The 25,604-nt window shown below is 33.1% G+C and overlaps 1 long non-coding RNA gene across 1 annotated transcript; it reads left to right on the top strand.

Moving 5' to 3' along the window:
* Window positions 1–16,305: 16,305 nt before the first annotated feature.
* LOC145528734 (uncharacterized) lies at window positions 16,306–16,481 on the top strand. Its single transcript, XR_014070587.1, has 2 exons — window positions 16,306–16,349; window positions 16,406–16,481. It is a non-coding gene; the product is annotated as an uncharacterized LOC145528734 (long non-coding RNA).
* Window positions 16,482–25,604: the final 9,123 nt, after the last annotated feature.

A 25,604-nucleotide genomic window follows, 5' to 3' on the forward strand; every position in this document is an offset into this window, starting at 1 on the left:
TTTCTTCATGTTTTCTGCACTAAGTCTCCAATTCTTTCATTTCATTGAGTTAATCCTATCTATTTTTCGATAGGAGCTTATTTTCCTCCTCTAAGAAGTCTTCTCTGTTGTCTAGATCCACATTTTCTTTGAGATTCTACTGCACTTCAAGTCAGTAAGACAGACTTTACACTCCACTCTTCTCTAGTTATTTCTTGTAAGTCAGTATAATATTAACCAGCTAGGCTAAAAGTTCTTTGCTGACAGTGACCATCTTTTTTAGACTACTGTGAAGTACTGGGAATAGAATAGGTCTTTAATAATAAAAGATCATCTCACTTGAAAAATGTAAATGGAAAACTTTTAAGGAATTTTAAGAATTATTTTAATAGCTTTTGATGAGAAATTATATTCACTCTCATTTATAGACCTCAAATTATCACGTCAGATTTTTACACTATTCAAAAATAGATTTGCATATGAATAAAACTGCCCTGCTCTACTTTGGTAAGGTATATAACATACATAAATGTTATGTACATAATCATGATCAAAACTAGTTGCCATTCTTAGGATTTCCCTGGTGGTCCAGTGCTTTTGACTCCATGCTTCCACTGCAGGCGGCACGGGTTCAATCCATGGGTTCCCTGATTGGGGAAATAAGATCCTTCATGCCACGCAGCCCAGAAAACAAAACAAAACATCAGTAGCCATTCTTGATAATCCAATTCCTTCTGATACAATTTCTGGCAATAGGAGAGATTTACAAGTATTAATACTTGGTTGTGGCCTTGCTTACAGCCAATAGATTATAATTGAAAGGTTTGTAATTTGAATCCTTTAGAGTGTACACCTTTTCAAGTGTGTTGTCAAATTATGAATACAATATAATTTTGTTCAGTTTGAAATAAAGTGAAATATTGCTTAAAGGAAACTGGAATTCTTCAAATTGAATCCACCTGAATTTGTCTCTTGCACTCTACTTCAAGAAAAAAGAAGTCAACTTTAAGAAAAATTATAATCAAACACCCTTTGGATTTTATGGCTTAAAACACATTAAATCCTACTCCTGAAACTTCTATACCTATTATTATATAATATTTTATATGAATTGATCCTTACATAAAATTTAATGATATTCAGCATACTGTTTAATATACTGAAATTTTGTAATTTTTATTACTGCTTTACAAAATAGTCAAACAAGATTTAAGATCATTGTAAACTCCAGTTGACTAAATATCCAGTACTTCATATGGTCCCATTAATTCAATTAAATGGTTTATCTGATAAACATTAAAATTTTTTCTTATTTTTCAAAAATAAGAGTGAGTGCATGCCTCTCCTTCTCCAAGTTTCCATGGAGCTGTTTTCCTTTCTGTTGGCTATGTTTCATACAGTCAAGGTTACAATCTGACAAAAGGGTGGGAAAAAAAATCTAAAACTTTTTCTAGAATGGGAAAGGTAAATATATAATATCCAAAATTCTAAGGTGATAACTGAGGTATCCACCTAACTCGATAAGATTATGTAACTTTTTCTTTAATGAGTAACATGTCAGTGTAAAGAATTATTTATAAAATAAATACACTGTAGACTGACTGTCCTAGGATTATAAAAATTTAGGACAAGATAGACCTTTTACTCACAATTTACACTGATACTTGAAGAGAGCAATTTACTTAAGGTCACACAACTTTAAGCCAAGCCAATTTTTAACTATTTGAATATGACCACATTTAACTTCTTTAGGATAGGAACAGTTTAAGTTTCTGTTTACATTGTCATTCCCCTGGCAAAATACCCAAGCTACCCAAACACTTCTTTAGGACAATATTCACAAATATTAACTTTATTATACTGAATTATAACTTTTTGTTCTGCTTCATGATCTTCTAAACCAATGGGAAAACTTATGTTTCTCCAACATGCTTAATTGTCATCTTAATCTTTCATTTTGATGACACTGAAGAGACTAGTATCAGAGGCAAATGCCTCTGAACAAAATAACTTGTTGAATGAATAAATAGCTTTACACACATTACTGAATGAGATTCAAGTGATGGAAGTTTCATTGTTTGAGATTTTAAAAATAAGGACAAAATGAGAGAAAATAACTTACAGATTCTCATGTCTAGAATCATCAAATTAATCTAATGGACATTTCACTTCTAATTTATATTACTTGATTTTTTACATTATTCTTAATTCTTGTAGGAATCCTAATCCTAAATTATTTCTTTTTAGAAAGATCTAGATTATTGCAATTTCTTTTCCTTAGAAGCCAGTAACAGAAGCAAACACATAGTCTAAAAAGATTTAATCTAGAAAAATTTTGTTTCTATGAAGTTTCATACTTTCAACTATGAGAAATTAAATACAAAACTATTGAATATTAAAAGCAAACATTTTGAAAACAGAGGTTGTAAAGTTGTAAGACTGTTGATAACAGAATTCTAAAAATTCTGACTTACCGCCTTGTTAAATAAATCAGATTGATTCAATGAATATTAATTTAAATGTTTATTGGAAATCTACTCCATGTCAGGTATGTTTTCAGTTTAATTTTAAAGTTCTTATGTGCATAAGGAAATTGTTACTCGAAATACATCAGCTATCACAAATCATAAAATTACACATTTCTACACATGAACAAATGAAAACTACGAAAATTTAAATAGCAGTTTTATATAAAAAGGTTATCATACTAAGACAGGAAATGAAATAAGATGAAAAGGAAAGTTTGCCAAAATAAGGAATTTCCATACAATTTTAGACCTCTCTGTGGCAAGTAACTAGGCAGTCCTAGATTGAAGACAAGGTTATAGGCTGATTTCATCATTCCCATGCTTCCTTTCGCAGGTCTCTGGATAAATTCCATTGAGCAATTATCTATTTAAAGGTAACTAACTGTTGCCATGTGTTGTATTTAGAATCTTGATGTCAAAATCCTAAACTAATGCAACAGTATCTTAGGCTTTTTCCTTATTTAAAAATGAGGGTATTACTGGCAGTGAGCAATTAATTTTAGAAAACATCTTAAAAATAAAAACGATCTCAGGGTGCAGACCTATCAGGAATATTATCAATGAACATGTCTGTTAATTATAAAACACCCAAATATTTGGTAGGTCATGCCTAGTTTGGAAGGCATTTTAACTATGAAGAGCAAGAGAGACCATAATGTTAAATCAATCTGAGAGCAAGCAGAATATTATAAGGCTAAAACTTCAGTTAATTTGGGAATATATTTGGGTCCTCCAAACAAAAGCAGAGTCCAGAAGTCAGATTTCCCAATTTAGAGTCAAGCAGCTGAATGCCATGCATTTAGGCAGGCAGCATTTAGAGGCTGGGTACTATGTGTTCAGGAAGCTGGTTAAAGTTAGAGTCTGGGAGATCAGCAAGAAAAGAACAGGAAGACAGTGCTAGGAAAAAAGGTCACACCCTATGACCTCGGTGGGAAAGATGAAAGTGAAAACTATTTCTTGATGAGGTAGAAACAGAGAAAGTCACAAATAGTTGTTCTGGTTCAATTCTTACATACAAGCTAATGTAACTTCATTGGCCTAAGCAAGGTTGACTTGGGTTTGGCTGTCCTAAGCAATGGAATGTGGGGTCAGTCAGATGAATGATAAAGTGGGAAAAATAGCCATTAAATAATTTTAATACTTTTAAAATTACTTAATATTTTATAAAACCCCAAATCTTGAAATGGAAACAGAGCTAACTGGAATTCCTGACCTCCATAATGCTTTCTTGCAACATTTCAGGAAGAGCATCTCGGAAACCACTCAATCTACCACACACAGTTTTCCTAAGACTTACATCAGGAATACTGTCAACGTTTGTCTATTACCTAGAAGATAAAACACATTCTGTGAAATTCTTTATGCCTTAACTAGTGCATCATCTCAGTAAGAGATAAAGAGCCCTCACAGACTTACTTCATGTATAAAATATAAAACTTGCTATTAGCTGGGAAGAACTATTTCATGTTTCTCATTTCTCTTTCCCTGTGATCCTTCAATGAAATTGATACTGGTGATCTGGAAATAGACTTGATCTAATTGATCTTAGGAGAATTCTACTGAAAGGATCTAACTTCTGGCTATTTAACAAGCCAGTTGTTTTGAGTAGTCATCCTAATATTGGTATCAATGCATTACTAATATCAACGCATTCCACAATAATGTAGGGAATTAATATAATATTGAGTGTTATATGAGATTATGGGCTCACCGAATGAGCTAAGATACAGTCTGGGCTCAAGCCTATTAGGCTTATAGGATAATCATAGAGAAATAAGGAAAATAATCACAATATGATGTAACATAAGCAATAATGAAATGACTATAGGGATGACAACAGAAAAGGGAGTTAGTTTTGTGTGTATGTGAAGAGGGTGGGAGGAGGTTGCCCTTCTGAGACAATACCCAAGAATATTTCTGAAGGCTCAGTGAGAACCTACTATGCTGCCTGGAATTGCTCTATAGGACAGAATGAAGTTAATGATTAAGGTGGCCAGAAGCCCTTTAAATTGACATGAAATACAAAGGAAATGGTATGTTTCATAGCTTAGGGTAATCTGCAAAATAAGTTTACAATTTAAATGTATAATTTGTCTGCAGCCTTCTAGTTACAAAAGGTCTATTTTCTCTTAGATTTTGATTAGCTTAAGAGACACGTGAGGTGAGATAACAATCATGTTTGATGATAGGATGCCTTAAAAGCAGTACAACCAAGTATGACCTATAGATTTGTAGACTTGCTCTGGACAGTTAGGTGGGGCAGTTTTCTCAGGGGCGGACACTGCTACTAAGGGCTGACAGAATTCATACAGCTGCATGTATATCCAGACTATACATATATGGACACATAAACACCCAGATCCAGTGTTACCAAAACACCATTCTCAGAGCATGTCTCCTTGCAGTGTGACAGTAGCACCATCATGGAGTACTTCAAAAGTTAATTTGTGCTTAGTATAGTACTTCCACATACAAATCTGTCTTAACATTCTTTGGAAAGTGTAACTATCATTTTGAGCATTTTAGGGCTTAATTTCAACTTTGTCTCCTCTATCTCTTGTTAACTATAGGACAGAGGTTATAGACATATTAAGTATGAGCTCTGCAATCAAACTGAGCTTCAATTCTGACTCCCCCTCTTACTAGTTATGTGACAGTAGGCAATCTATTTCCCTGTGACTCAGTTTCCTTACAACATGGGAGTAACAATGTATCTCCCCCATTAGGTGGTTTATGAGAATTCAAAGGATTTTTAAATGTAAGTTTCTGGCAAAGGATAAAAACAATGTGTCAGCAGTAATTTCTGTCACTAGCAGTACCTAAAGTTTGAGTGGTTTCCATATGCAGTTAAAAAGAAATCATATCCACAACCCAAGGGGTAGATATTTCAATGTTTTGATTTGATTGATTTGGATTACTTTTACTAAAATAACCACTCAAAATAAAAATTTACTAGCCTCTCAGAGGGACAAATAAACGTTAACAAGTGTGCCAGGGCTGATGTTCCTTATTGTATTAACAAGAATCAAGAATCTCTCTATAAATTTGGAAGAGAATCAAGAGTAGTCTGAAAAGCACTTGAATTGTAAAAACTAAGAAGCCAGCATTAAAAGATGTCATAAAAATCATCTCAGCCAATCCATAGCACTATTTACTCAAGCCTCAACTATGATGTGGGCTCAAAAGACTAGCAAATATATTACAGGATTGTTTCCTGTATATTTGAAGACAGACGACAACTCAATCCAGTGCCAATTTCAGAGTGAGACTGATCTTCCTAGGAACATTCCACTTAATAACTGAGCACCTACTATGTGTCTGGTAAGGTAATAAAATCTCCAGTTGAAGCTGAATCTCCCTATACGTAACTACATAAAGAGAATTCCAAAAGCAGCAATTCTAAGCCCAAGTTATGGCTCTGCAGTCTTACGAACAATCCAAGCACCCTAGAATATAAACATCAAAGAACGTCCCATTGACACTATGACTTAACTGCCCTCTCAAAACTGATTAAGAATTTCTCTAGAACTGGCCCCGTCTTGTTTATCCAACTTCTTCAACTTTATTCTCCTTTGAAGTTTAAAGAGGAAAATGAAAACTTAATGATCCAGTTCTATACTGGATTTATTCAACAGCCTTGATAAAGTAATCCTTCTTGAAAACAAATGCCAACTTGTAAGTTTTTAGTATTTGAAATTTATGTTCCAACTTTAGTAGCTCATTGTTAACATTTTCATAGTTTTAAGTGACACATATTTCTCTAAACCTTGATCTTCAACTTAACTTTCCTTATATATTCAGTTCTGTTAAAATAATGGTTTTCAGTAGAAACTGTCCTAAAAATAATCCAGAAATTTCCCTAGTGTCCTTTAGTCAAAGATAGTTAGCACATGTTCTCTTAAAGGCAAGAGTTTGTTCAAGCTGATGTACTGATTTTCTTCATCGCAAATGTTTAAATCTTACTCCTCCCTCCAATTTCATCCCTCCTGAGGTCTTTGGTAAAGCAGTCCATTTCCATAATGTACACATCTAGTCAGTAAAAATCCCTTATTTAAGAGTTTACATTTGCACCCCCTGAAACTCCGTCTCCTCAGTTTTGCCCTTCTGTATTTTGCAATACAGAATAAAAAGGTCTTAATATTCTTTTTCAAGCAAGCTTCTCAATACCTTCAAGAACCCCTTAGGACATTTGCCATCTCTTATTTTTTCAGCTCTCTGAATGCCCTCTAATTGGTTCACATCCATAGTCTGCATGTGGCCTGCACAAGCCACACACACCAAGACTTTCAATCAAAAATGGTTTGAGGGAACAAGTGTTTATTACCATACAGCAAGAAATTATTAGCCTGAATAAATGAATTTTCATGCTAATTTTGAAACTTATTGGACCTTTACCTAAATTCCAAATCATCTAATTTGGTTACCCCACAAAACATTTGCAATTCCCTTTATTATTGTCTTAAAGGAATTTAATATCTTAAGGAATAGGGAAGTAAACTCACCATGAATTTCTTCTGAGTATAGCTGTGTGGAAATTTAGTCATCAATTTTTAAAGATCCAAATTCCTTAGTTTTATAAGTAAATACATCTAAAGAGTTGTATTTTAAAAATGGTCTGAGGGCTTATGATGAACTTGAGCCTTTATTTTTGGGTGTTTTCCCTATTTTTTTTCAAGGATACAATGCCAACTAAAATGGTGACAAAACTAGCGTAACAGAGGGTCTAACTTGACACCCGTACCATAGGCGAGTTCTGGTGACAAACACCCCTCCTCTCAGAGTCAGATTTTTAAACTCCCAAGTTTCTTTAGTCGATTAGCTAAATTGTCATATTCTAAACTACTTTTAAGAGTTTTAAATTATAAAATACTTAAATGTGAGAAAAACAGATTGAGACAATTTTTGCTCTCGAAACGGGTTGCTATAACAGATCATACACTGAATTTGTACCATGTGTCATGTTTACATTCTGATAACCACAGTCATGTGTTTCAATCCAAATTTCTCAGTAAATGTTTTTTGAATATCGAATGTGAATCCCATAATTTTAGAACACTGGCTCAGCTTTCTGATAAATTTAATTATTGGGGTACAGAGCACAGGATTTAATTACTATACTGGTCTTAAGACTTTCTTCAGCAAATCTTGAACAGTACATTTTCAGTAATTATTTTTCTCTCCCAATTAAAATCCTTCAACGACTTCCCCTGCCTCAGAAAGGCTCTCAAACAATGGAAAGGTACTGGGGATGACAAGCAGGTGTGGAAGAGGAAGCCAGATGGCAAACAAGATGCATCTTCTCCTGTGCTCGTTTACTCAAATATCTTGAGGGAAGTTCAAAAATTTAAGCATTTTTACAGTAAAATATTATGGAACAGATGATAAAATTAGTCGTTTTTACCTATATAGTTGACTCTCGATCAACAAGGGGGTTAGGGAAACTGACCCACCTTGTAGCTGAAAATCTATGTACAACTTTATGTTCTCGTGTGCTAAGCCACTTGTCTGACTTGCTGCGGCCCCATGGACTGTAGCCCGCCAAGCTCCTCTGTCTGTGGGATTTTCCAGGCCAGAATACTGGACTGTTGAGATGCCCTCCTCCAGGAGATCTTCCTGACCCAGGGATCAAACCCACATCTCTTACATCTCCTGCACTGGCAGGCAGGTTCTTTACCACTAGTGCCACCTGCATAACTTTTGTTGGCCTCTACAACCACAGTTCTGCATCCTCAGATTCAACCAACTGTAGATTGTGTAATACTGTAGCATGTATTTATTGAGAAAAATAAATGGACTCCCACAGTTCAAACCCACATTGTTTGGCGGTCACCTGTATTTTAGATAAACATCAAGAAACTTTCTGAGCCAGCAGCATTATCTCGTCTCTCTTCTGGAGGGTGATGTTCTTTCCAGCTCCTGGCATAGTTACAAATTAGGAAATAAATTTGCTAATCCAAGTATACACTTAGAAGGAAAGAATATACTGTTAATAATAGTAATTCTCACTGGATGATAAAAATATAATTTTTAAACAGAATTTTTTGCCTTTTTCGAGGTTTCTATGCCTATACGTTATTTCTATGGTGGGAAAAAATTAAAAACTTTTAAAGAGAAAATCCTTTAAGATCGGAAAGTCAGTTTCACTGTGCTATTAAATCTCTATAAACCAGATTTGTTTTTCTTTAGTTTATTAATATAGATCCAAAATAAAAATAGATAGCCACTCCTTTTCTTATACTTACCTTTTTAGGTTTTGGGGGCTGGAAGACAGGAGAAATGACAGCAAAACTTTTCAACAAAGAATTCAAGAAGTGACTCTTGGATTCCTTTTCAACCCTCCTTTAAGAAAGAGAGTAGACTGCTCCCCTGAGGCAGATTTTAAAGTTATTTGATTTTTGAAATTACCTGTTTAGTTCTTCCCACAATAGTTAATTCTTCATGATCACTTCTAAAGTTCCTGAACCCTTAAGAACTTAGGTTTTCCATTTATGGACTTCCAAAGGAGGTGATTAAGTGGTGCTAAGGCTGCTTCAAGTATTTTTTTTATTTTTCAAGGATCTTTTCCCACCCCCCCATCATACACGTTTATTTACAATATATAAGATTTACCTCACACCATAGTACACCAGTAATAACATTTTAGCATATGTATTCTTCTAATGATTCATACTATGTGGTAATGTTTTTCACATAACCAAGAAGTTTCTAGCTCATTAAATACTCATTACATTATTTTAAATAGCTGCACAGTATTCCACTCAGCATGTTAATCAGTTTATTACTGGACACTTTAAAAACTCTTCCAATTTTCTAATATTATAAACAATACTATAATAAACACATGGATTACTTCTTAAATGGCTCTATTTGTCAACAGTGCTTACCATATTAGAAAAGTGATATAGAGAATCCATATTAAGAATTAATTCTTCTAGTGTGCTAAAATCCTAGAAATATGACTAGTCCACACTGTATGCGGTATATATATATTCATATAACTGAGAAAAAAATCAGCTGTATCATTTGTCAGCATAAAATTAATATTTGAACTTTGGGTGTTTTGAAATTCTGGATGTCTTAGTCCACCTGCGTTTTGTTTCTTGTTTAAATTTTTTTCTTCATATTGTCAATACATTTATAAAAGGTAAATATATATGAATAAATGAGGTAAAATGAATGATAGAAATGCTGTATTTCTCTGTTAAGTGAGAGAAAAAGGTTAAGACCTACAGTGATAAATTTTTTGTAACATGGGAAGGAGGGATAATGACAAACTATTAAACTCATGAGACATTCAGCATAATGCATTAAAAAAACGTACAGGAATAAGCTGGAGAAGAATTGGGATGGTGAAAGGGCATAAAAAAAGGCAACGAAATAAGAGACAGAAAAACAGATGGAGCAGGACTAGTTTGCTTGAGAGAAATGGAAAAACAAGAAGGTTGGGGCAAGATCATGAGGTACAAGAAGTCTGAATTTTATCCTATATGCAAAAGCAGTACATTAGGAAGATTAAATTAGTGGGACATACGACAGGGGATGAACACTTTCAGGCAAACAAGTCCTTAGCTAAAATGCTAACAGAGCTGGAATAAGTGAGAAAAATGGCAGCAATTACTAGAACGGAGGAATCAGATAATTTTGGTTCGTTTGAGTAAATTACAAATGTGTCATTTACTCATTTAGCTAGCTTTGACTAGCTAAACTCAGCAAGTAAAAACAATTTCAGAGCCATCAAAACACAATTTATAAAAACCTGATCATCACATATATACCTATTACTGCTAAATCACTTCAGTCGTGTCCGACTCTGTGCGACCCCATAGACAGCAGCCCATCAGGATCCGCCGTCCCTGGGATTCTCCAGGCAAGAATACTGGAGTGGATTGCCATTTCCTTCTCCAGTGCATGAAAGGGAAAAGTGAAAGTAAAGTCGCTCAATCGTGTCCGACTCTTAGCGACCCCATGGACTGTAGCCTACCAGGCTCCTCCGTCCATGGGATTTTCCAGGCAAGAGTACTGGAGTGGGGTGCCATTGCCTTCTCCGATATACCTATTAACCAACCATTTAAACATTTTATGTTCTAAATGGTCTCAGATGGAGGTTCTGAGTCAGATCTAAAAAAATGCTCTTATCTACAAAGGTCAAATAGGCTGAGGCTCACACAACCGTCAAGGTAGTTTTAAAGATGGAAGGAAAATTAAATCTGTATGTTAAGCTAAGAGCTTAAACAGCCTTAAAATCTGGCTCCTATACACCTTACAACAAACATAACTACTTCCACCTGTTAAAATAAGCCAACATGAAACTAGGAAAAAACAACTAGCTTTGCTTTAGTGCTATAAGTATCACAGTATCACACTTAGTAGAAAGAAATCTTATCTTCCCCTTATGCAGTTGCCATGCCATACAGATTCTTAAATGTTAACAAAAATAAAGAAACACTTGAAAACATATTAGAGGGGTCTGAAGTGTTTAGCTATCAAGCGGATTCTTCAGTAGACCAAAATTTTCTGTCACTGAAGTGTTCTGAAGTATATACCTTGATGTTTAAAAGAAATAGTTGTTAAAGCAAGTTTTCATCTTCTGGGATATACTTTTTAAAACTTCCATCCCCTGTAGTTACGACTGCATGTGCCAGGCCTCTAGAAGTTAGTGTGTTAGGCTGAACCAGCTTGATTGGAGTCATTGTCCATACATAGGGCTTGTTTTCCAAAGAAAAATATTGTTTAGAGTAGCAAAATTATAAGCCTGCCCAGGCATGTTGTAAAGCCGCTGGAAAAGTAACTTGGAGCAAGTTTTGTGAATGGAAATGTAGCGCTCAAGTCACATTCTGCTTTAAAAAGTTGTAACAAATACAGATGAATTAAAAAGAAAAAAAAAAAATCTGGCTCCTAGAAACTTTAATTTCTGAGCTATTATTCTCTCTCTTGTATATTTGATCATAGCCATCCAAACTTTCTTGCTGCTCTTTTTGGTAAATGGCAAAAATGTTTCAGCCTCAAGGTCTCTGTAGGTGTTAGTTCATCTGCTCGAAAGGCTCTTCTCCCAGAAACCTAGTGGTTTGCTCCTTTAGTTTTTAGGTCTTCGTTCAAATGTTATCTTTGTGAGGCATTTTCTGACCACACTATTGAAAAACACATCTGCTTACCTGCCTTCCAAACCCATTTAACCCATTCCTCCCACTTCCCTTTATTTTTCTTCATAGAACTTACTACCACCTGACATACCACATATTAGCACCTATCAGTTTTTTGTGTATTCTATTACTCATGCCTCACTCCCAAAATTGTAAGCTCTATGAGGGCTGGAATTTATCTGCTTTGTTCAGTGCTGATCCTCAGTGCCTGTAATAAAATTTGTAGTCCTCTCTATATAAATGCTTCAAATATATTTAATGCTCTTTGTTAAATATAAGCCAGGAAAGACATTTATGGAAATACAAATTAATATAAAAATCTGCACAGACTATGTGAAAATGTACAAATTATCTTAAGAAATGATGTACCTACACTTTTTCCACTTCTAACTATGGGGCAATGCTTTGTTGTTTCACACTAAATTGGTATTTATTTTTAACTGATCACATGAAAACTTAAAAAATTATTCTATAGTTAACTAGCGTATGTATTCAAGTCCAAAGAGGAAAAAAAGTTTTAGTGGTGCTGTAAGAATTAATATCCCTGAAAATGTTACTTTCATAAATATAAACATTTCTAAAGATTATAATGAGATGTGGAAATAAGAAAATTTTGGAGTGATTTTAAAATTTCTACTACTTCCTCAAGATATTAATTAATGCTAAGTGGTTAAATTATAAAATGATATACAGAGTGACTTTAATAACAAGTTAATTAAAATGAAGAACATTTAGTGTAAAGGTGGCTTAAATTTTTTTCTCAGAATAATTTCTCAAAATCTAACCCTATAGCATAAATGTTTATCAACAAGATTCTCCAGACAGTTTACATTTTTGCAAAACATGAACATTCAATCGTAAGAATATAGTAAGTATCAGATTACTGAAGTTAAACAGAATTAAGGGGAACCTGTGTTCATCAATATGCTAATATAAATGTATTATTCATGTATTTTTATATCAATCCCATTTATTAATAATCAAGAAACAGACCCATATAGAAGTTATAAATGTTGAATTTAGTTTCAGTATAATACAAACAAAAACTCATCAACTAATTTATCACATTGCACAGTAATTTAAACATAGCAAGTTTAAACTTATTTATTTTGCCGACATTTTTTTCACTGCAAATAGCCTAAAAAAAAAGATATCAGAAATCTCTGGGATACATTTTATAAATAAGCAAGGTAAGAACATAAATTCTTAAATTCTACTGGAGAAATTAATTCTCCATTAAAGGGGCTCAAGCTATGAGTAATAAAACAAAAATAAGAAATCCCTGATAAGAGGTAAGTAAATAAAAAATTTTAGCTGGAAATGTACTGATGATGGTCTCCCAGACATGCAAGTGTTTGGATTGGCCAAAAAAGTTCCTTCGGTTTAAAAGTAAAATGACACATCTTTCATTTCTCCAAGAACTTTACTGAACAATGTATCCCTTGTTTTGTTCCACTACCTTCTGCCATTTTTCAGGCAACTTCATAATTTCATCTTCCCCAATTTTTTAATCTTTTTAAGCAAAGATCTGTTCCGGCTGCTTTTCATAGTCTTTCAGGGAACTGAAATTCTATTAAGAGAATTTTGTAAAAAATTTAAATGGAAAACAAAAAGGTGCAATGTCTGGTGAATACAGCAGATAAATCAAAACCTTCCAGCCAAACTGCAACAGTTTTTGCCTAGTCATCAAAGAAACATGCAGACTTGCAGTATCCTGATGAAAAAGTATGCATTTTCTGTTGACTAATTCTGGACATTTTTCGCTGAGTGCTGCTTTCAGTTGGTCTAATTAGCAACAGTACTTGGAATTAATCATTTGGTTTTCTGGAAGGAGCTCATAATAGAGGACTCCCATCCAGTCCCACCATATACACATCACCTCTGGATGAAGACTGGCCTTTGGTGTGGTTGGTGATGGTTCATTTCGCTTGTCCCACGATCTCTTCCATTCCACATTATTGTACAGTGTCCACTTTTTAATCACTCATCACAATTTGTTTTAAAAACAAAAAGTTTTCGTTATGTTTCAGTAGAGAATCGCGCATGTCGAAATACAGTCAAGCAGGTTTTTCTCTCAACTTATGTGGAACTCAAACATCAAAACGATTAACATAACCAAGCTGGTGCTAATGATTTTCAATGCTCTATTTGGATATTTTCAGAATGTTGGCTATCTCCTGCGTGGTATAACACTGACTGTTCTCAATTTGATCACTATCAACTTCAACTGGTCTATCTGAACAGGGAGCATCATCCAGCGAGAAAATCTACAGCATGACACTTCACAAACTTTTGACACATTCAATCAGTCACAGCACTTTCTCCATACACTGCACAAATCTTTGTGTTTCAGTTGCAGTTTTACCTTTTTTGAAATAATGAACATAATATGTTGAAAATGTTGTTTTCTTCCATCTTCAATATTAAAATAGCTACACAAAAATCTGCCAATTTTGATTAAGTTTCTTTCCAACTGCACTCTGATATGACAATTGTATATAATACAATCTAGGGAAGTTTTTCAAATGAAGTTTAAAGACAAGTAAGTGCTACTAGAGGCAGCTTATGGAAAAACCAAATGAACTTTTTGGCCAACCCAATAATTGGTCTAAGTAATTACTTACTAGGGCCAAATCTAATCTCAAAAGATTAGGACATTAATTTTCCTCCTTTTTGCTAATACTCAATGAGAAACAACACTTAGCATAAAACTTTTTCCATGAATAAGGGCTAGTAATATCCACCTGCAAAAGGAAAAAAAAATGATTTAGAATGTCAACTTCTAAATAAATAAATACGTTCACTTAGAGGTCAAAGTTTATTCAAGTATAATCCTGCTAATCCAGTTATGACTAACCAAGTATACCACTAATGATACTTGGTGGTTTAAAAACACTTCTACTTCTCTAACAGTTAAAAGGACACATGACTAACTGAAGAAAATCTTTACCGTTAAATATGGTATTTAGTCTATGATCAAATTTTCAACTCTACGTTTACATATATGTGACCTTAAAATACCTGAATTTGAACACACTATGTGAAATAAATTGTTCACCTACTAAAATATCCCTCTGGCTATCTCCTGAATACTTGCCTGTAGTCTTCTGAGTTAGCGCCAAACTCAATCCATACTCCAAGTAACAGACCTAAGATGCTCAATACTGGAATTATTTGGCATCAACTTAAACTTGAATGAAAAAGATTAGTATTTTTTTCCAAACAAGACGGAAAAAACAAAATCTTAATATACACCCATATGTAACTATTTTTTCTCTGCAAAATAAATGGCCATATTAAGACTAACACGAAAGGGTATAACTTTTATTTTACTATTTGCTCTTTGTATTTCAAGATTACACAAAGATGGAAGTATATTAACCCTTATAAATAAGACTTTAAGTCCTGTTGAGTTACTTAAATGAGTGTTTCATTTGGTATTGACAGGCTATTCCCTGTTCTCTATTAGGAAAGTGGAAAGGAGCTGGATACTGTTATAATAAATTGCAGTGCAACAGATTTTCTATACTTTCTTACTCTCCCAATATTTCAATTTTTTTTCTTTAATCCATTCTCAGGATTAAAGTTTTTATTTAGCCCCAGATGATCCTTTTTCACATTTTGAGCACCTAGATATAAAGGTTTACTTAGTAAAAGTAAAATGCATTTAGAAGGCAGATTAGACAAAATATAATTTTCTAAAATCTGACTTCAAATACATTAAAGAAAACAAAATCAATTCCTGGGTTGTTCTGTAAAATACTGGAGAAACTGCAACTCATTCAATAAATATTTCTAAGTATCTACACATTAGTTGCTGAAATATTTTTAATGGAACAAAAAATTATCATCTATTTGTAACAGTCTTTCATGAAACGGGCGAGATGAAATAAAGGAAACAGGTTAAAAGCTTGATGAATGATTTTTAAAAGCCCTAAGGCAGTAAGTATTACTTCCATGTAAAAGCCAGCATTTGATTCTAGCCAATATAGTGTATTACTTCTTTATTCTGGGGAAAAATTTTGCTGAAAAAAAGTGAGACTCTTCTTAAAAATTAGAACTCTCTTATAATAAGTAATTTTCTTTACCTTGAAATTATAATTTAAACAGAAGATGCTCAAACACAACTCCTTAAGTTACATCTGAAATACTTCAGGGGTTTCCAAAACAGACAATTAAAACTGAAATGATTTTCTAAGAACTGCTTGTATTTTATAGATTTTCTGCTGGGTTACAACTGAAAGGAGTGAGATACTTCTTGTAGGAAAGAAGACCAGGAATATGGTACACTACACAAACACACTCTTATCCTGAACATCAATTTTTAGTTTAAAGACTTATTAAACATCAACAAATAAGGAACAGAAGGTAAAGAAAATATTTTCCTTCAAATTTTAATTAAAACTTTGATTGTTTGCATCTATAAAATTAGTAACTATCATAATAATTTTTGTAGGTCTTATGCTAAAGTTAAATACTAGATATTAAAAAGACCAAACAAGGCCTTCATATTTTTTTTTTACTTACAAATAAGAATCTGTGGCTAAGGATAAAAAACAATTTTTAGTAAAAACAAGAAAAAACCAATATGACAAGTATGAAGTCAGAAGACACAGGGTTAATATCTTAGTCTGCAAGTGTAGCAAATTACTTGAGTTTCCATTTCTTGAGCTATCCAACAAATATATTGATCATTTGTAAGGTCTTTCCTACGTTTAAAGTTGGATTAAGTCCATCTTTGTATTGATCATTTGTAAGGTCTTTCCTACGTTTAAAGTTTGATTAAGTCCATCTTTGAAACATAGGATTTCAGGAATTTAATTCACATATTTTGATACTTTCCCCTTTCCTTTATAACAGAATATTTAGAAATATTACTAAAAATTATCCTCTAAGTTCTGTTCAAAATTTATATTTTACAATGCATATTTATCTGTGAGATAAGCAAATGTCTTAATTTCACTTAACTAGAGAAACAAAGGGAAAAGTAGTATTTCTGTTCTGAAGTAAAAACTGAATATTTAAACTGAATATAAATATACATTAAAATAAATTTATTTGATGCTGTATAAGCTTTCAATTAACTCTTGATGGCATTCAACACAATTATTAAATTACAACACACTATTTTAATAAACACATCTAAAAGTTAGTACTAACTTATTTTTATTGAATCATATGAAATATAACAAGACTATTGGTAATACTGAAAATTAATTATCAATAAAGCTGAAAATACATTGATAATATTAATATACACTGAAATATGACTGTAGAGCATGGCCAACCTTACTTCAGCAGCACAGTTAATACTGGAGATAATTTTAGAATCTTAACGCCAATATTTACGTGCTGCTAAGGCACTGCTGACATTGCTATCATAAGAGCTATGAATAAAAAGAAATATATTTTCTTCAGAAGATCAGATCCTTGTATTTTTGAGGCAGCACAATATGGCCTGCACCTTTTCAAAATCCACAAACCATTATGTGCTGCTACTTTACTCCAAGGTTTTGTTTTTTTTTAAACACATGAGCACCTAAAGATACGAAAAAATTTTTCTTTCAGAAAAAGAGGATAAATACATTAAAAAAGCCATGTTTAAAGATTCTAACATTAACATAGTAGATATAATTAGTTATTTCTTGGACGCTTTTGAGCAGCATAATAAAACTTATTCCTACACTGAATATTTAAGGAAAGCCTATTACGTGCGAAGCACGCTGCTGTAAGTTAGGAACACAAAGATGTATAATACGAGAAATAGAAAATCATTTTTTTTTCTGTGTCAACTTACTAAGTCAATACAGTTAAATAGTCAAATTTTTGAATGCATTAAAATATATGAAGTTATATTTTTCTTTTATAAACAAAAGCAAATTCATAAAATTTGGTCTTTACCTTCGTAAAAGCATTATTTACAAACAGCATTTAACTCCTTGCAGTACACCTCTCAAACGACATCTTCATCAAGTAGGTAAGACTTCATGTCAAGGGAAAAATAAGAAGTGACACACAAAAGCTAAGCTTCAATAAACTTAAGCTAGTCAAATGCAAATATACTTTTAAAGAGAAAAAAAGAGATCATGTGAAATATTTTAATAATAAATACAGTAAAAATATACAGGAGGCCTAAAACCAACTTTCTCTTAATTTGTTTAAAAAATCCAAATATTATTTTACCTTCAACATTTATCTATTAGTTATTCTGTTAGAGTTGGGTAACACTTTATATAGGAAATAACTCCAATAAATGAAGTCTTGGAAAAATGAGTTCATTTTGTATCCAGAGATGAGAAATAAAACAGGAAGCCTGTGGTTGTTGATTTTCCTATTCTCTTGTTCTCACTCTTCGCCAGATAAGGAAGTATACTCCTAAACAGTTTCCACATACATATGAAATTACTTCTCTCAAAAAGATACCAGAAAACTACCACCACTCTAGCTCAAGGTCATGCAACTTCTTTTACTCCAGTTTTCTAATCACTAAAATGTCTATGCTAAAGCTATACAACATCTATTCTGGACAGGTGATATGCACTTGAAATGTGCCCCTCCCTAATTGTATATACAAAGCATAACCGTCATATATTTCACATTTTTTGTGAATCTTTTCCCGTTAAAAGTATATATAGCTAATTTCTTCTTTCTGGCCTGCACATGGCTTATGGGATCGTAGTTCAGAGAGTGAACTCGGGGCCTCAGTAGTGAGAGCGGAGAGTCCTAACCCCCAGACTGCCAGGGAATTCCCCTAAAACTACTTATTTGAAACTAAGCTAAGTGTGCCAAACTTGAAAAAAATTAGTGTGAATACTGCAAAATGTAAACAGTTTTACAAGCCTTTTAAAAAACTTCAGTTAGAATGTCTTCACTTATTATTTTAAAAAATTGCTTTTGGGATGGGATGGGGAGGGAGGTGGGTGGGGGGTCCAGGAAGGGGAACACATGTAAACCCATGGCTGATTCATGTCAATGTATGGCAAAAACTATTACAATATTGTAAAGTAATTAGCCCCCAACTAAAGTAAATAAATTTATAAAAAAAATAAAAATAAAAAAATAAAAAATTGCTTTTAAATATAAATTCTACCATTTTACTTTTGTGGCATTAAGTACATTCACTTTGTTGTGCAACCATCACACCATCCATCTCCAGAACCTTTTCATCCAGAACCAACTGAAACTGTACCCACTAAACACTGCTCACTTCTCTATTACCCCAGCCCCTGGAAACTACCACTCTACTTTTTGTCTCTATGAATCCGCCTATTCTAGGTCCTTTGTATAAAAGGAATCATACAGTATTTGTCCTTTTGTGTCTGACTTAACAAGGTTCATCCATATTGCATATATTAGACTTTATGTCCTTCTTAGGGCTGAGTAGATTCAATTGGGTATATGCTAGTTTATTTATCTACTAATCTATGGATATTTGCTTTGTTTGATCTTCTGGTTATTACAATAAATGTTGCTATGAACATGGTATATAAATATCTATTTGAGTTGTGATTTCAATTCTGCTGGGTATATACCCCATTATGTATTACTGGATCATACAGCAATTCTAATTTTTTAAGGACCTGCTATACTGTCTTCCATAGTGCACTTCCATCAGCACTGTACACAAGTTCCAGTATCCCTACATCCTTGCCAACATATATCTTTTTTTTTTTTATAATAGCTATCTTAACGTGAGCAAAGTACTATCTCATTGTGGTTTTAATTTTTATTTTCCTAATGATTAGTGTTTGTTGAGCATCTTTTCTCATTTATTGGCCATGTGTATTTCTTCTCTGGAGAAACGTCTCTTCAAGTCTTTTGCTCATTTTTTAACCGAGGTTTTTTTTTTTTTTTCTTTTTGGTTGCAGAAGCTCTTGATATATTCTGGATATTTAACCCTTATCAGACACATGACTTGCAAATATTTTCTATTTTGTCAGTTGCCTTTTTACTCTATTGATAGTATCTTTTAACACACAGAAGTTCTAAATTTTGATGAAGTCCAATTTAGCTTTTGCACCAGGCCTGTTTTTGGTGTCACATCCAAGAAATACAAGTCCAATGTCATGAAGCTTTCCCCCTGTTTCCTCTAAGAGTTTTATTGTTTTAGTTCTAACATTTAGTCTTTGATCCATTTTAAGTTAACTTTGTATATAGTGTGAGGTATCTAAATTTTCCTTTTGGATATCCAGTTTTGCCAAAACCATTTTGTTGAAAAAGACTGCCCTTTTCCCATTTAGAGGTTTCAGCACATTTGTTGAAAATCACCTGAACATATATATGCAAGGAGTCTGGGGGCCCTAGTTTATTTTTAGGGGTTTCTCTAGTTTATTCCAATTGGTCTATATGTCTGTCTTTACAGCAATACCATACTGCTTGGTTACCATAGCTTTATATTAAGTTTTGAAATCAGGAACTGTGAGAACTTCAACATTGTTCTTTTTTTCCAAGATTCTTTTGGCTATTTGGTGTCCCTTGAGATTCCATATAAATTTTAGGATGCATTTTTCCCCTTCTGCAAAGAATGTCATTGAGATTTTGATACACATGGCACTGAATCTGTAGATCACTTTGGGTAGTATTTCATCTTAACAAAATTAAGACTCCCAATATATGAACATGGGATATCTTTTCATTTATTTGTATCTTTTTAATTTCTTTTAGCAATGTTATATAGTTCACAGTACACAAGTCTTTCACCATTGGGGTTAATTTTATTCTTAAGCATTTTATTCTTTTTGATGTTATTGTAAATGGAACTGATTTCCATTATTCATTGTTAGTGCATAGTAATGCAACTGATTTTTGAATGCTGATTTTGCTTATTACAACAGGTTTGTGTGTGTGTGTTATGACATATGTTTTTCTACATATGTCATCTGTGAACGGAAATAATTTTACTTTCAAAATCCTTTATACCTAAAATGGGTTCATAGCTATCTGATAATCTTGGTCCTTTCATTCTTCTAGAAGAACATCAGACAGGTATCTCTTCTCTCCCTTCAACCTCCAACATCTCCCTTTCACCCTCACTTTCACTCAGAAAACAGGAACATCAGAAGAGAATTTCTGCCGATTTCCACCACAGCAATACACATATATGTGCCTGTGTCCATGTAATTCTTTCTTCTTTGTATTATGGATGAACAATCACTGTTCCTAAGACCAATCCTGCCCCTTTCATTATAAATTTTATTCTCTCTTGATAAGTTAAAAGATATTCCTGTAGCACGCTCCCTTACATCTTTAATTTTTTTCTCTATTGGATCATTCCTACCAGCAAACCAACTTTGCAGTTTCTCTCCTTAAAGATTACTACTTTTCTTTGAAAATACTGCAATTTTATCCCTTCAAGATTAATTTCACCCCTTAAAGATTACTACTTATCTGTGAAAATACTGCAATTTTATCACTGATATTTTAATAAACACAAAGATCTTTTCCTATTTTTAATTCTGAGATAATTAAAAACCACAACTTTCTATTTGAAAGCCTGAAAAACTTAAAATATTAGAAAACATTTCTTTTCACATGCCAGAAAAATATGGAAATCCTTTATTTAAACGTATTAATAAAGTGAACGATTCCATTGAAGCAATTTCAGCAAGGGAAGGTACATCGCTCTTTTCTTGTGTTCAACAGCAACAATAATCTCTTAGGCTGATAAGCTCTGATTTTTTCATTTATATTAATTGCCTACTTTTGGGTGCCGAGGTAAGTTTTTTATTATGCCTTCAAGAAAGGGTTATTTTAAATTCAAAATTTCTTTGAATCTATCAACAGCTTCTATTGTCACGTTAGGGACATTCAGATGCTGATACGTGTCATGGGAATATTTATACTACTTTGTTGTTTATATATATCCTTTATGTGTCACTAAAGTACTTTAGATTTTTCAAATAGTTTTACTTTTAATCTGGCATTAACACAGTTTATAATAGTAATTATTTTAAGTATGCTTCAAATTATGCATATAAACCTCTAAGGAGCTGGCGATACAAAGTCCCTGGGGCACAGACGGACCCTCCTGCTCAGGACAGTGGAATACTATACAGGTGGTATAATATATAGATATTATACCTGGAGAAAATAAAATTCACAGACAACAGATTAAAATTTGCTTTTCTTCTTTTTTTTTGGATACAAATGCTTAAAAACAAAGATTTTAACTAGATAAGATACATTTAAAATTCAGTATTGAGAACAGGTTTGAAATGAAGCAATATTTAGAAATAATCCAGAAAGCCTGTTTTATAATCCAAAGAAAACTCAGTTTAAGTGAATATAAAGTTGCATTGTTGCCACCTTTTTTTTCCTGATGAAGAAATTAATGATTACTTAGAAACTGTGCATGAAGTGGATTTCGATCTAAATAATTTTATTACACAAAAGTCAGGAGATACATGTATTTATATAAGTACTATATATATATAAGTATAGATAAATACATCTAGTGCATATATGCTAAGTCGCTTCAGTCATGTCCAACTCTTTGCAACCCTATGGACTGTAGCCCTGCAGGCTCCTCTGTCCATGGAACTCTCCAGACAGGAATGCTGGGGTGGGTTGTCATGCTCTCCTCCAGGAGATCTTCCTTACCCAGGGGTTGAACTTGTGTCTCTTATGTCTCCTGTACTGGCAGGCAGGTTCTTTACCACTAGCGCTACCTGGGAAGCCCCATATATATAGTATTCTCAAAATGTTATCATTTTATTATTAGATTTCCTAACAATAGTATCCTTATGTACAAAATTAGATCATTTAGTTTTTTTAAAGTTTTTAATTTTGACTGACTTCTCTCTACTCCCTAGATATGAATTATAAATATACCATGTCAGCCAAAAAATGCCATATAAAAAGTTTGATGAGAACACAAATAAATATGCTGTTTATCTTAACTTTCTTTCATTACTCTTTTATGTTCAAATTATGAATACTTACCCATTACTATTCTTTTTTTATCCTCTGTCAATCTATTCAGTTGGTCAATAAAACCAACTGACTCTTTCTTTGAGATTATAGTTCATCAATTTCTTTGCCATTCATAATTTCATACCTTAAAATCAGGTCTAGGTACATGATATCTACAACTGCATTTCAGTCTGACTTCCTGTCTTCAGTTTTCTAACACAACTTCTTAAAACTCATACATTCAAGAATATATCTGTCGTTTCCCAAGTGGAGTGTGTACTTTTCTGCCCAGTATCAATGTATACCCAAGACCTCTCCAGCGTTTCCTATTTTTTGCCAATGAAAACACTCCACAATTCAAGTTAAAACGTCTCTTTTAAGAGCCGTGACAACCAAATGCCTTACGTGGATCTTTTTGAAATAATCAGAAATTTTAACAGGAGCTAGGTATCATTATAGTAAGAGGTTATTAATAATTTTGTTAGTGTATTCAAAGTATGGTGGCTATATACTTAGGGGAAAGGGGTGCCTATAAATAGAGAAGCGTACGAACTATTTGAGTAGACAAAAGACTGATCAAGCCTGATGCTACTGTGGTCACGAGGTGAGTAGAAAGTGGAAAAAACACAATTACTCATCATTTGAGTAGTGATTATCCTCTCCACTACGTGTAGGCTCCTGGAAGAACTGAGATGCTTGCGAAAAATTATTTTCCAGTTCTTTCCCCCTCTAAGGCTAATATTCCTATCTGATCTTTGAATCTTCACCAAACCTACTATTGGAGGCTAAAATACTCATTAAACCTCCTTCCATTTATCCCTACTTTTAAGGACAACTTAAGTTTATCTTCTCTAGTGGATTCTTACTTCAGCCTCTCTGAAGAATTGAATTATCCATTCATAGTAAGTTTTGAATCCAGACAATTATTCCCAAGACTGAATACTGTGCTGAGCAGATAATTGGTTTCATTATTTCATACTTATCCTCCTTGCAAATTAAGACTAGCTATGTGGCAATGTTTGCTGGTACAAACCATGCCATTCCTCCACTCCTATATCCCAGTCCACTGGAAACATCATAGTGCCTACATCTTCACCAAGCAGATAAGAAAAGAACTCTGATGACTAGACTTAGAACCAAAAAAAATCTATTAAAAAATTCAGGAAACAGAAACCATTCAGTTCTTGTCCTTTAATCTTTACACAATAGGTCTAGCTCCAAGTCTGGTTGTTTGTATTTTGGCCTGTAGGCTCTTAAGTATCTCTACTAGCTTTTGAGATATCAACTTTTCATTCTTATGATCTTCTAAGAAAAAAAGTCATTTTGAAAGGTGAGGTAAAATAAATGTCTCACTTAAGTCAATCTGAAAATGAATCTGAGTAAATGGGAATATTTACATAACTTAGTTTTCTTTTAATATTAGATAACAGATAACAAGAATTTCAAAAGAATAAAAATTATGCATTTTAACATAAGTTAATGATTTTTTCCCCTCACCTCTTTGTAAGTGATATGCAACTCTAATTTTGTTTTCATTAATATTTTTGCTTAGGTATATTTACTTTTTATCTGACACTGCTCTAAATTCAGTTCATCCAGTTTATATAAAGCATTACTGTATTTAACAAAGATATTAAAAAGTTCTAAACGTATCTCCTAAACTCTTAAATCATCCTGCAGTAGAAGTCACTGGTCAATTTCTGCATTTTTAACTTTATCAATGAAATGAGCAGTAGAAGTAATTTACTGAGGCAGCAACTACATAGAATGGTGAATTTGGAGCTAGAAGACCCAGGATGGAATTCTGGCTCTGTCCCTTATGAGTCAAGGTCTTGGATAAAATATTTCAGTACACAAAGCCTCAGTTTCCTCTTTGTAAAACAGACCTATTAGTGGCTACTTCATGAACCTGATGTTAACACTGTAAAATCTTAAACTTTTATGAGCACATAGAGAAGTGAACAAGTATTCAACAAAAACCTGCTAAATCCAAATTTACAGTAGGATTTGAAACACACCTCTGGCAGACTTAGGGATTCAGTGGCCTATGATTCAACATGAACCAACAGTACTGATGACAAAGAGAAAGTGGAATCAGGATACATTACTGTAAGTATCTTATTCGTTAAGAGACATACTTTATTTTGTACCTCAAACCACACTGAGTATACTGGGTTCAGTTCTATATGCAGCATTTTAAAAGAAATACTGTCAAAATGTGGCAGATCCAAAGTGAAATATTCAGGATACTAATGATCTAAAATTCATATTGTGAGAACCAGTATAAGGACGTGGGAATGTTTAGCTCAAAATACAAAAACTATTTTTAGAAGACAAATCTAGAGCCCAAAATTAAGTTATATGCTAAACTGAAACCTGCTCGCTCCCTTACAAGAATTTTATTTTCTATTATTACAGAGTTATTACAGATATAAATACAATTTATAACACTAAGGAAGAAGTCTATTTATTATGGTTCTGATTCTAATATTCTGAGGGCTAAAATAAGATGAATACAGATCAATTTAAAAACTGACTTATAAAAAAATTCACTGCATTTTACTAACCTGTCTTATTAAGGATTTGGAGGACAAACTGCCAATTTTAAGTTCTGACTATAGGGCAACAAATTCCAGAGGCATAAGAAACAGCTTGTAGAACCAAATTAAGGAAAATAAAACTGAAAGCAATTTTAAAAAACTTATTGGAAATAACAGGAAGAGTGCAACTGACAGTCTAGGCAAAAAGTCAGGTGTGACTGCAGATAACTGGATATATGATTATGTCAATCTGCATTCAATTTATTCCTATTTTTACAGAGAGGTAGTTTTGTAGACTGAAATTTCAGACAAACAGGCAGACGGCAAAACTGCAGAGAGCAGTTTGGGATGTCACCTACTGTATTTATGCTTAGAACTTGAAATCTCTATTATTAATCGAGTTCATTAGATTTGTATATTTATTTCCTACTTAAATCAAGGCTTGTGCTATTAAATTCTGCCTTGCTTTTATTTCCTAAGAAAATGTCCAAAGTAAGTTCATAAAT

This window comes from Giraffa tippelskirchi, chromosome 12, assembly GCF_054371585.1.
Source record: "Giraffa tippelskirchi isolate mGirTip1 chromosome 12, T2T-mGirTip1v1.2.pri, whole genome shotgun sequence".
Lineage (NCBI taxonomy): Eukaryota > Metazoa > Chordata > Mammalia > Artiodactyla > Giraffidae > Giraffa > Giraffa tippelskirchi.